We start from the raw sequence: 13,321 nt of genomic DNA, 5'->3' as shown, positions 1-13,321 counted from the left end.
TTAGTGGGAAGAGCACTGGCTTTTGCACCAGACCGATCTAGATTTGAGCACTTGCTTTGTCACTTGCTGAACGACCTTAGGCAAATCATTTTAGCTTCTGTTAATATTGACAAAGGCTGTGTCTAATTTGAAGTCTGTTAACCCCTTAGCTCTAATAATATGTAATGTGCCTTCTTCCTGATCAAATACAACAACATTCATTTTATAGATTATGGAAAAACAATTTCCCATTTGTACCCCTCCCATAATGGTGAGCAGGAAACTTGTTCAATGATCCCAATCTCTTTTGCAATACTTGAAAAGATAAACTAAAAATAATTTCTGTGGAAAATTAAAAATTCTACAGTTTTTAGCTTATCATATTTATTCATCAATACATTTAAATTCACTAACCATCTGAAAACTAAGCTACTACTTTTCCTGAAATGGAAGATGTGGTTACAATATGATGTAAATAGAATTCTCAAACAGGTTTTTGAAAATTAAAGCAAAAATAGGTTTCTTGAGAGAGTTCTGCTTATTCAGTGTAGTTCCTTTGCCATTCCCAAGGATAAATGACCTTGAAATTTTTATTTATCCATCTCTTAGATAAAAGGGAGTGGGGAAACATTGGCATATTTTTAAGATTTTAGAGTTGGCTTATGATTCAATTATGCCAAAGTTCAGCAAATATAATGATAAAATCAGAACTATTTTTCTTTAGAGAAAACATCAGAATAAATGTAGAAATTTTATGACATCAAATAGGAAGCAGTAATGAGATGTAGATGTAAAATATATTGCCTGACATATTCAGCTAATGTCACCAAGAAGGACAGCTCTTCTATAAATGTGATAAACTGCCACTAAATTTGAGGAATTAATTACATGCACCTGTGTGTTCTGGACATATTTAATGAATGTCAATGAAAATGTTGGAATCTGGGACTGAGAGAATGCTGTTTTACCACCAATATGTTGTACTTATTTGATAATGTAATCGGAAATACCTAGAAAAAATAATTTATAATGGTAGTATCAGCCATAAACGTGATTGCATATATGGCCACAGGAATACTTTGGACAAAAGGGAAGGTCATCAGTTAAAATGTTGGGAGTCATTTTTCTAGGAGTGGGAAGAAAAGGTTTAGGACCAATTAGCACAAGTGAGCAGTAATGTTTCATATAATCTGGAGTTAGAAGGAAGACTTGTCACCAAATATGCATGTTAACAGAGAGGAACCATTAACTGGTTCTTCTGAAATGAATAATATGAAAGTCATTTCTATTTGCTTTATAATGCATATGCTTTTGGGAAGGGGGACAATTTGACCTTCCTGATGAGGTTTGATTTGCTGGAGTGCCTGTTTGCAATCTTAGTCCTCATACTAAATAATGGTAGTGAAGGTTAAAGGGTCCAAGAATAGTCACAAAATGGAAAAGCCAAATGTGGATAATCAAGATTTGCTTTTATTTTGTCTTTGCTCTTTTTGTTTTCCTACTGACATTAAGCATAATGTATACAGGGTGGTGTTTGTGGGGCATGAACATGTGCATGTGTTCATTTGGGTGGTGGTGGAGCCTCAATGGAAAGTTAGTATAGAGAGTTAGAAGTTGCAAATTTATGCAGATTTTGCTTTAGTACGAATGTGATTAATTTAAGGTCATAATATTCTTGACAAATAATTTTCACAGAGGATTCTTGATGTGGCTCTTTAATATATTTGTAAGTGATGAATGACATTTGGTTTTATTGAGAATTTAAAATTATCGTTAAGAGCAACATTCTCCTTATCTAGAATGGATTCTGTCTTCATTTGGATTTAAATCTTGAAATTAATAACCTGTTGAGCCTGGAAGACCTCAGTTACAGAGGAATTAAAGTCCATAAAAACAAGTCTTTAAAGGTGATTTACCCCATTGGGTATTAGACTACCAAACTACAGCTCTAAATAAGCACAGAGCTTGCAGAGCCTAGAGGCTATGATCTAAAACCAAGTAGTTGCCCATTCTTAGAAAAGGTGGGTGGATCTCTAGATTAGAAATGTGTTTTTGATTCTCAGAAAGGAATCTGAGAAGGGAAAAAAAGACTATCATATCAATAATGTGTCTTTCCTGATAGGTTAATCTTCGAGTCCTGAGTTAAATTGATTTGCTAATTGCATTGATTTCAGTTACACATGTATCTTTAATGAATGCATGTAGATCCTCTCTAAAAGTTCTATGTGCTGATTTTATGATTAGAAGCCTTTTTTTGTAGTGCCATTTAGGAACTAATTGATTGATAGCTACAAAGCTTAAAGTATGGGTACAGAATTGAGTAGTGAATGCAAAGTGCTTTGTTTGGAGATTGGTTATAAGATTGACTTAGCTCCCCACGGTATTTCCCTCCAAAGATAATCATGGCCTTGAATATATTGAGAACAGCATGGTGAGAAATACCACTAAAGTGATTAGGGGCATTTTTCAGTTTTTCTAACACTCTGTGGGGTTTTTGTCACTGCCATGTATCAGTTCAGTATTTTGAGCTTTTCATTCCATGAATGCCACTAGCAGCACTGACACAAAACAACTTAATTTGAAAATTACATAGCAAACTATAGACAGTCATCTTGTGTTACAATACTTGTAACTGTGGCTTACAGTGTTTTGATGGGATGTGTTGTTTTTATAATATTACATACATCTTCATCAAAAAAATTTGCTTCTCTAAATTTTAATACATGCTCATCCCTTTTCTGCACTTGAATCACCCCATCCTATCAGCAGGGCAGAAGGAAAAGGGAGGAATAATAATAACTACCATTTACTCTGTGCTAGATATTCCATTGTTTGTCTTAGTCCATTCAGGCTGCTATAACAAAATACCATAGACTGGATGGCTTATAATCCACATAAATTTATTTCTCACAGTTCTGAAGGCTGGGAAGTCCAAGATCAATGTACTGGCACATTTAGTGTCTGGTGAGGACCCCCGTCATGGTTCATAGAGAGCTATCTTTTCACTATAATTTCTCATGGCAGAAGTGGGAAGGGAGATCTCTGGGGCTTCGTTTATAAGGGAACTAATCCAATTTATGAGGCCTCCACCCTCATGACCTACATACCTCCCAAAGACCCTACTTCCAAATACCATTGACACTGAACCTGAAGTGGGTTCACTCACCCATTGTGCAGCAAGCCAATCTCTGACACCAGGTGTAGCGGAAGAAAGTAGGAATTATATTATTGCACAGTGCTGAGCAAGGAGAAAGGGGAGCTAAGACTGAAATCCCAAACTCCCTGAAAAGCTAAAAGTAAGGGTTTTTATTTGGGGTTTTGGTTAGAGGAGGGGGAACATACGGCCTTGCTGGTCGTAGCTTTCTCACCAGCCTAGGGAGACTGCTTGTAGTAAGCTAGTGTAAACTGAGATGTAGAGATGTGAAGTAGTTTGCTTATAGTGACAAAATTAAAGTATTTAATTAATTATTTAAACATTAAGTATTTAAAAATTAAGTATTTAAAAATTAATTATTTAAAAACTTTCTGAAACTGTTTTATCCTCTACTCATAATGACGTTTTTAATTCCTAGGAATGGAAAGAAAACCAAATAAATAAATACTTCCTTAAGTAGTACAAAGGAAATCTGATGGAATATCAGGGTCTCTCTGCAGTGGTAAAGAGGTCTTTATTCCATGTCCAAGGGTAACACACGAGCTTTACCTGGTGTTTTAAAATGTAGCTTTTTATTATTATTCAGGTTTATTGAGGCCAACAGATCAGGATGTGATTGCCATTGAAAAGATAGTTTCTTACAGTTCCCAAATGGAGGGGGCATATCCCACTGTGAAGGGCCACAGGAGGAAGCAACTGGGCCAGTCAGGAGGGAGAGAGTGAGGGAAAAATGTGGGCAAGAACTTTAGTGAGGTTTCCACAGGAAGCAACAGGTGAAGCAAGGTAAGCAGGTTTAGGATTGGCTAGTTTGAATAATTTCGGTGGGCCCTAGGATGTGGGAGCTGTCTCTAGTTGTCTGATAACCTGTCCCTGGATTGATGAGGGCAAGGAAATAATGCTCCAGAGTGTAAAAGCCAAATAGAGGAAGTAGTGAGGGATGCCAGAGCTCTGGATTGGTTAGTTTGCATGTGAAAAGCATGCTTACAGGAGAGTTGTTGTCTACTATCTTTAGGAATTGGCTAGTCCTGGGAGGATTAGTCTCTCCAGGGTCAGCAAAGTCCCAAATGTCAAAGCATTGGAAATACAAAAAATGAAAAGACATGGTTAATACTCTTGACCTCAGCTTATGATACATCTTTTGCAGAATAGATGCTCTACACATTTTAATTTTTTAAAAAATTTCATTTTTAAAATGACATGCAATAAAATTGACCTCTTTAAGGTACAGTTCTATGAACTTTGACACATATATAGAGTCATGTAACCACCAGCACAATCAAGATATAGAATAGTTCAGTTATTCCAAAGAACTCCCTTGTGCTATACTTATGTAGTCACATGCTTCCTCCACCCCAACTCCTGGCAGCACTGTTCATTTCCATCACTATAGTTTTGCCTTTTTGAGAATGTCATATAAATGAAATCATACAGTATGTAACTTTTTGAGACTGGCTTCATTTACTCAGCAAACACATTTGAGATTCATCCAAATTGTTATGTGTATCAACAGGTTGTTTCTTTATATTGCTGAGTAGTACTTCGGAAGTACAAAAAACATGCTTTGTTTATACATTCATCCATTGAAAGACATTTGGGTTGTTTCCAGTGCATGCAATTATGAATAGATCTACTATAAATATTCATGTACAGGTTTTTGTTGTTCCATGCATTTTTGTTTACCGAATGGTGAATATAAAGTCAGCTTCTTTATACTGCAGATTCTACCCCAAACACCATCCTTTGTGAATGCTCTCAGATTCAGTATTTTAATTCACTCACTGACCAAGGTGGTTCCAGTTCAAAAGAAATTCCACTTCTTTAGAGGAAGAAATTATTAAGAGCAACTTCTACTGTATTGGAATTTAAAGCAGACACAGACATACTTACTAATCCTTCAATATGTCTCTGACAACTTTTATCTCTTTGTAAATATTACCACAGGAGCTTGTAAGAAGATTTAAGGAATTCTTCAGACTCAATTGGTTTCCTTAAAGATGATTTGGCTCTTTTGGGAGCAGTTTAACCTTGCTGTGACATTTGTATAGAGTAAAATAAAAACTGAGTCCTTTTTAGCCCAAATCCTTTGTGGATGAGAAACATAATTACAGTAAATCAGCTCTGAAACATTTATTGATTGATATCTGAAACTGGGAAGGTAGGTGTATATTTTATTTAATTAATATGGAGCTGGTTCATTGATGTTCTGAGTAAAAAGTAATGTATAGAACATGTTCTTTTAATTTTTTATAAATACATCTTTTTATCCTGATGAAAGAGAGGAAAAGGAGAAGAAATAGCTAATTTTTATTGTAAATTTGAGCCCTGTAGGGACCAAAAACAACAACAATAACAACAAATAAAATTTTCCTATTGATGCAATGATCAGGGTTTTAAATCTGTAACTTTACATGAGATTTTAAGATATGCTTTAACAGAAGTAGTAAATGCTGCATCATAGCCGAATACAAGCAGGAACGAATACTAGTGGTGAATAAAAGTGAGGGTTCCCTGGGCTAATCCTCACTCTAATATAAATCTATGATGCCTTTCCACTATTTTAGAATTTGGGATACAGGTGGAGATATGTTTGGGATATGTAGAGCTGCAGAGAATGACTCCTTGGTAAAGCCAGTTTTATATCTCTGGTGCAAATCCTCTTTTGACAACTCATGGCCATGTACTTTGTAGGCCACTTTATTGCTCAGTTCATGTAATTTCTCCTTGTTGGGATAATAAGCATGACTATGGGCTCGTACAAATGGGATTAGAATTTCTGGCATTTAAGTAGCAAAAGAACACTCCTCAAAATCCAAAAATCTGTGCAGTGATTTTTCATTTCTGTATCTTAGAATTGTAGGATATTGGATTAGAAATGAGCATGGGGATCATTTAGTGCACCCCTCTTGTTTTGCAAAAATTAAATGAAATCCTGAGAGATTAAATTTCTCAAATCCACATAGGTAGTGACAGAACATGACACAGTTCAGACCTCTTGACTTCTGCAGTCAGAGTGTTTCATTCCACAGGTGAAAATGTTAAGTAACAAATCAAAGCTAGGAAGAAGCAAAGACAGTGTTTGTCAAAGTTTATTCAGTTAAGTGTCTGAATCTCTTAGGATGTGGGGAGGTGAGGTGCTTTTTGAAAATTCAGAGTCAGTATTGGTGGTGAAGATGATGCAGTTTATACAGAAACTGAAATATAATAATGTACACCTGAAATTTACACGTTATAAGCCAGTGTAACCTCAATTGAACAATTTTTAAAAAATTCACTGTCCAAGATCACACTATAGATTTATTGAAGTAGACTCTCTGCAAATGGGGCCCCAGATTCTGCATTTTACCAGGCTTCTAAGGTCATTATAATGTATCCTAAACTTAAAACCCCACTGGGCTAGTAGGTCACACTGAAATAAAGATAAATTTCACCATGTATCTTCTGTCGCTAATGGTGAGAATTACAGACAATTACTTTTGGCTAGGCAATATCTTTTGGCACCCTACAAGTCATATCTTTTCCTATTAACTATCTTTTTCCCAGAGTAGCCTTGGTATCCAAGTATTGAAGGGAAACATTATGGCACAAATATAACAGCAGGATTCAATATAAATTCAGCAATATTACATAAATAACATTTATTTGTTATTTATATAGCTATTATACAAGTTATTTATGTAATAGAGTTATAACAAATTATGTAATAAATTAGAATTGCGTAACATTATTATATAAATTATTCATATAATATAAATAACAAATGAAACAGCCACTTCTCTCCTCTGTAGTCCAGGCTACAGGGGAGATTGGTAGAGACAAAAGTGGAAGGGAAAATTGTACTATATGCAAAAAATATAAGCTATTAACACCATGTTTGGTTGTCCTCAACTTGTTGGTAGATTCCTGGCTAGTAATAAAAGGAAACTGTAGGGACAGGGATGGAGTTAGAGAAAAGATTTAAAAGAAACCCAGTTTCAAAGCCACTTTCATATTTTTAGGTATTTGTTATAGCAGCACCTTACTTCTTGGTACCAAAATGTGTGTTAGTCTGCTTGTGCTTTCGTAACAGAACACTACAAATGAAATGACTTAAACAGCAGGCATTTATTTTTCATAGTTCTTGAAGCTGGAAGTCCAAGATCAAGGCACCAGCAGGATTGGTTTCTGGTGAGACATTTCTTCCTGGCTCACAGATGGCTCCCTTCTCACTGTGTCTTCACATGGTCTGTCCTCTGTTCATGTGCACATTCCTGGTGTCTCTTCCTCTTCTTATAAGGACACTAGTCCTATTGGATTAGGGCCACACCCTTGTGACCTCATTTAACCTTAATTATCTTCTTAAAGTTCCTATTTCCTAAAACAGTCACATTGGGGGTTAGGCTTCAATGTATAAATTTCAGGGAAACACGATTCAGCCTGTAGCAGATACGTTCTGGGACACTTGTTTAAAGTGTAACTTTTGAACATAAAAGTCTATTTTAAATACATCAGATGGATTCATTATTTAAAGGCAGCTAATAATAGTTGCTTTGTAAAGAATCTTTTTTTTCATAGTAGTAGTAATAGTTATGATAGTGGTGGTAATGGTTGCAATAGAAGTAATAAATCATCTGAAGTTTGATGTGTATCAGGTAATAGAAATATAAACCATTTTGTCCATGACCAAAACTCAAGAGCTTGACTATTATGCTGTATGTTATTAAAGTCCATTTGAAAAACATAGCAATTATTAACACCATCATCCTTGTTATAGGAGGTAATCTGGCCAATCTGCAAATGAAAATGTCCCGAAATTTTCATCCTTTCTGCCTTCTTTCTTAAAGTCTAGTCTTTTTTCTATTAACATTTGTCACACATCATATACAAGGCATTATGCTGAGAATGGGGATATAGTGGTGAATCGACATTTTCATTGCACTTCTGCATGTTCTTCCAACTATATGGAATATGAGCATATCTATTTAAAAAATATCCATTCTGATACATAGGCTTTGGCATCAATACTACAGCTAGCTCCATATTTCTGTAAGATAATATATTAGATATCATTATAGATTAAGTTAATTAAATATGGATGGACTAATCTCAACCTATTGAGAAATATCACCTTATTTTTGCTTAACCATGTTAATGCTTTCCTATGACTCTTCAAATCCCTAAACCAGGATAACTTAAGTGACTTATAACACATTGTAAAATGCCTTATTCAAATGAGTGTCCAAAGAAAAATTCTCACAAAAATTTTGTTATGGGTGATAGAGAGGAGAAAGGTGACTTCTGAATTATTCATCACTTCATTTCAGCTTGTAGAGATAATATATTATTATATACTATTTGACCTAAAATTTCTTATTGTTAATATTAATCCACTTATTCATAGAATTGTGCTTAGCAGCATATTGTTTGTTAAAGAATATATTAATTAGGGCTGTTGTTTTAAAAGAGCTGTTTTTCAAGTGGAAATGTCACCTTTAACTCCAAAACATATATAATTAATCAGCTGTCATTCAGTCTACGTTTTGCTGTTTTAAAAAGTGACATTTTTTTAGCTTTCTTGTCATAAATGAAGGGGGCGGATTCCTCCCAGTCCAAGCCCACTGATATAACTTTTCCAAGAGCCTCCTTGCAAGCCTACTGCTTTAACAGTGGAACTGCAGTTTAGCCTTAAGGTTATGTTTCTAGGGGAAATAGCTCCAGTAAAGCATAGTACTTAAGAACATGGGCTGTTGACCCATATTGACCTGGTTGAAATTCACCTGTACTACAGACTGGCTATTGATTTCCACCTTCTTTAAGGGAATAGGCTCTTCCAGGCTAGCCCTCCAGGAATGCTTTCCTTTGTAAGCTACTAAACGGAATTCAATATTGCTTGTTAAGCAAGAATTATGAACTAAACATTACTTTATTGTCATGTGGGGATATTTTTTCTTAAAAACTATTCTTTTAGAGAAATGTTAGGTTCACAGCAAAATTAAAAAGAAGCTACAAGTATTTCCCATGTACTCACTATCCCTATACATGCATAGCCTCCCCCATCATTGACATTTTCCTCCATTGTAGTACATTTGTTACAATGGATAAACATACATTGACACATCATAATCACCTGGTCCATAGTTTACATTAGGGTTCTCTCTTGATGTTGTACATTCTGTAGATATGGAGAAATATATAATGATATGTGTCAATCATTATAATATCAGACAGAGTATTTCCACAGCTCTAAAAGTCCTCTGTGCTCTGCCTGTTCATTCCTCCCTGCCAACCCCAACCTCTGGCATCCACTGATCTTTTTACTGTCTTCATAATTTTGCTTTTTCTAGAATGTCATATAGTTGGAATCATACAATATGTAACCTTTTAAGGTTGACTTCTTTCACTTAGTAATATGCGTTTAAAGTTTCTCCGGGTCTTTTCATGTTTTGATAGCTCATTACATTTTACTGCTGAATAGTAATCCATTGTCTGGATGTAACACAGTTTGTTCACATATCGATGGATGTGTTGGCTGCTTACAAGTTTTGACAATTATGAATAAAGTTGCTATGAACATTCATGTGTAAGTGTGTAGACGTAAGTTTTCAATTCTTTTGGGTAAATAACAGTAAGAATGATTGCTGGATATTATAGTAAGAGTCCATATAGTTTTGTAAGAAACTGCTGAAATGTCTTGCAATGTGGCTGTATTATTTTGCATTCCCACTAGCAATGAATGAGAGTTCATTTTGCTCCACATCCTCACTAGCATTTGGTGTTGTCAGTGTTCAAAATTTGGGGCATTCTAATAGGTGTGCAGTGGTATCTCATTGGTGTTTTAGTTTGCATTTTCCTTGTGGCAAATGATGTGGAACATCTTTTTATATGCTTATTTTCCATCTATATATCTTCTTTAGTGAGGTATCTATAAAGATGTTTGCCCCATTTTTTTAAATCCGAAATGTTCATTTTCTTATTGTTGAGTTTTAACAGTTCTTTGTGTATTTTGGATAACAGTCCTTTATCTAATATGTGTTTTGCAAAGATTTTCTCCAAGTCTGTGTTTTTTTCATTTTCTTGATATATAGTCTTTTGCAGAGCAGCAATTTTTAATTTTAGTGAGGGCCAGTTAATCAATTCTTTCTTCCAAGAGTCATGCTTTTAGTGTGAATCTGAAAAGTCATTGCCAAACCCAGTGTTGTCTAGATATTATTCTGTTATCTTCTAGGGGTTTTATAGTTTTGTGTTTTACATTTAAGTCTATGATGCGTTTTGAGTCATTTTTTGCATGTGGATGTCCAGTTGTTTCAGCACCAGTTACTGAAAAGAATATGGTTGCTCCATTGTGTTACCTTTCCTCCTTTTTTGAAGATAAGTTGACTATATTTCTGTGGGTCTATTTCTCAGCTCTGTATTCTGTTCTATTGATCTATTTGTCTATTCTTTCACTAATATCAAATTGTCTTGATTACTGTAGCTTTATATTAAGTCTTAAATTTGAGTAGTGTCAGTCCTCCAACTTTGTTCTTCTATTTCAATATTGTGTTGGGTATTCTGGATATTTTACCTCTCCATATAAAATTTAGAATCAGTTTCTCAACATCCACAAAATAACTTGCTGGGAGGGATAATGTTTTTTTATTAAACTCTTTTTATTCATCCCTTTAAAGGCATCTTATCATTGTTTTATTTTTTTCTGAAGAGGAATCAATTAAAAAAAATAAAGCTTACATCAGGTAAAAAAATTAAAGTGATAACAAACCACATGCCTAATAGAATTTTCTTTAAAAAAATGAGTTAATTACATGCTTCTTACAACAAAAGGAGAACGAACTTTCTGTCCTTGACTAACTTGCATGATGTTTTTATCCTCTAACTTTGTTTGCAAAATTCATTAGAATTTGTCCAGGAACTGAAGTTAATTCAGTTATTTGACAGGATGTGCATAAATTAACCATCTATTCAATTGGCTTCTTTTTATTTCAGTGGAAAGCAAGGCAATTTTCTTCTTAAACATAAATCTTGATCTGAGCTCCATAAATACTTCCTATAAAACAGTACCATTAACAACAGTTGTCTCAGAGCCCTGATAAGTTAAATGTCTAGCACACACTAAAAGCTGTCTTTGGTTGCTGTATAGTCATTCTAATACTGATTTTAGTGTAAAGCATTTGTAGAGTTGGTGATAGAATTATACTTCATATACACTCATAACCTGAGTTTCAGGTTGAGGAGAAATATTACTGCTAGGTACTATTTAATGAACATTTACTTAATTCTTAACACTCTTCTAAGCACATTGCCTGTATTGTTTCATTTATTCCTTACAACTGTCTAAGGAGACTGAGGCACAGAGATGTTAAATAATTTGACCAAAGTCACATAGCTAGTATGTACTAGACCTATGATTTAAACATAAGCAGTCTATTTGTAGAGTTGGAAATCTTAACCACTATTCTATGTTGTGTTCCAACATTTGCTGAGCACTTACTATGTGCTAAGCACTATTCTAAATGTTTTAAATGGATTGGTGGGATATGAGGTTACCCTTTTTCTATCCTCTTAACTGCCCTCACTCACACATACAAAATAACCTTGTATATCAAGCCTTACCCTTTATGTTATGCTGGGCATCTTTGACTTGAAATAGAGATGATAAGGTTGAACAGGAAATTACTGGATATATCAAATAAGTGCCAGTGGTGGAAGTGCCTTTCAGACCCCTGAACTATTTTATAATAAGAGCCCTCAAAGCTTTACCACTCCTCTTGATATCTCTTTTTCTATATAAGCAAATAAATATCACCTTGACATTAAAAAGATATTTCATCTTCATTAAGAGAGATTATTCTGAGAGACTTGAGATTGCTTTATAAATCACTGTTTTCTTCATCCGTTCTCAGCAGTGATTATAACGACAGTTTTTTCTTGTGAGTTCAAAATCTGTCTCCTTGCAACTGATTGCATTTGCCTTTTAACATCCTAAATGGATACTTAAGGTCTACAGTGAACTGGACAATTTTAGATCTTGGTATATTTATTAAACTATGGTTAGATTATTTGTTTTAGGATAGCTCCAGCTCTCCTGTTGGTATAAGACTTTAGCACATATCTTTTAAATCTTTCAAAGCCAAGTTATTCTAGCACTTGGAATATTCTAGTCCCTCTCTGGAAGCCAAAAAGTAACAACAAGCCCTCAGATTTATAGCAGAGTAGGTGCCTCCCTATAATTTGGACCACAGCCATTTTCCTTCTCCTCTCTGCTTCTAAACCTATTTTATGTATGATACTCTCTCAAAACTTTAGTCCAGATACATCACTCCCTTCTCTTAAGTCATAGCACTTACTGCCTACACCTATTATTTGGCAAGTAAAAACCAATCTCCCTGAAATGTCTTTTGTATTGTTGTCTTGTTTGTTGACTTTTTATTATCAAATAGACTTTAAACACCTCAATGACAGGGACCACGTTACTCTTTGTCTCTATAGACTGTAGAATATCATATGGGAGACTGTATGTCATGTGAGCTCAATAGATATTTTTGGTTGATTTATTTATTTTTAAGGAAATACTGGTATATTCTATTCTAAAAATTCCTCTGTATATAGTAGAACACAGCTCCTTTCTCAGAATGAGAGAGGGACTGATAGGTAGAGGTGAGGTAGTAGGGGTGGGGGTAGAGTTGCACATTCATGTGAAGTGGGAGAGCGGCTGCTTTTTGGTAAATATCAATTGCCAATTAAAAAAATTATATCAACGACAATATATTGTTCCATATTCCAGTGACAAATAATTGGAATTATAGGGAGCATTAGATTAAAGTAATAGATCTTAGAACAAAAAGTAACTATACACTGTCTTTTTTTATACAAGTGTCTTTTTATTTTACAAATATTACAAGTGAGGTTTAAAGAGGTTAAGTAATTTAAACATACATGTGACGAAGGGAGAGTTAGAAGACAGGACCCTGGTAATTTATCGCATAGCTTGTCATTTTTATCTTTACTAAAGTTTCTGTGTTGGGTATGTGTCTCACTGAAGGAAAGAAGACTTTTAAGACTCATCTTTTGGTGTATATAAGTGGTAGCTGGGATAGAAATGGTTGCTTGAGGACAGCAATAGGCAGATCAGAAAAAGCAAACTCATGGTGGGAAGAAGTTAGAGACTAAGGAGGAGTGTTTTAGATGATTGAGGATTTCAAAACTCTGAGTAGT

The sequence above is a fragment of the Equus quagga genome, chromosome 10 (genome assembly GCF_021613505.1).
Source record: "Equus quagga isolate Etosha38 chromosome 10, UCLA_HA_Equagga_1.0, whole genome shotgun sequence".
NCBI classification, from domain to species: Eukaryota; Metazoa; Chordata; class Mammalia; order Perissodactyla; family Equidae; genus Equus; species Equus quagga.
Note: the sequence above shows the minus strand (reverse complement) of the source record.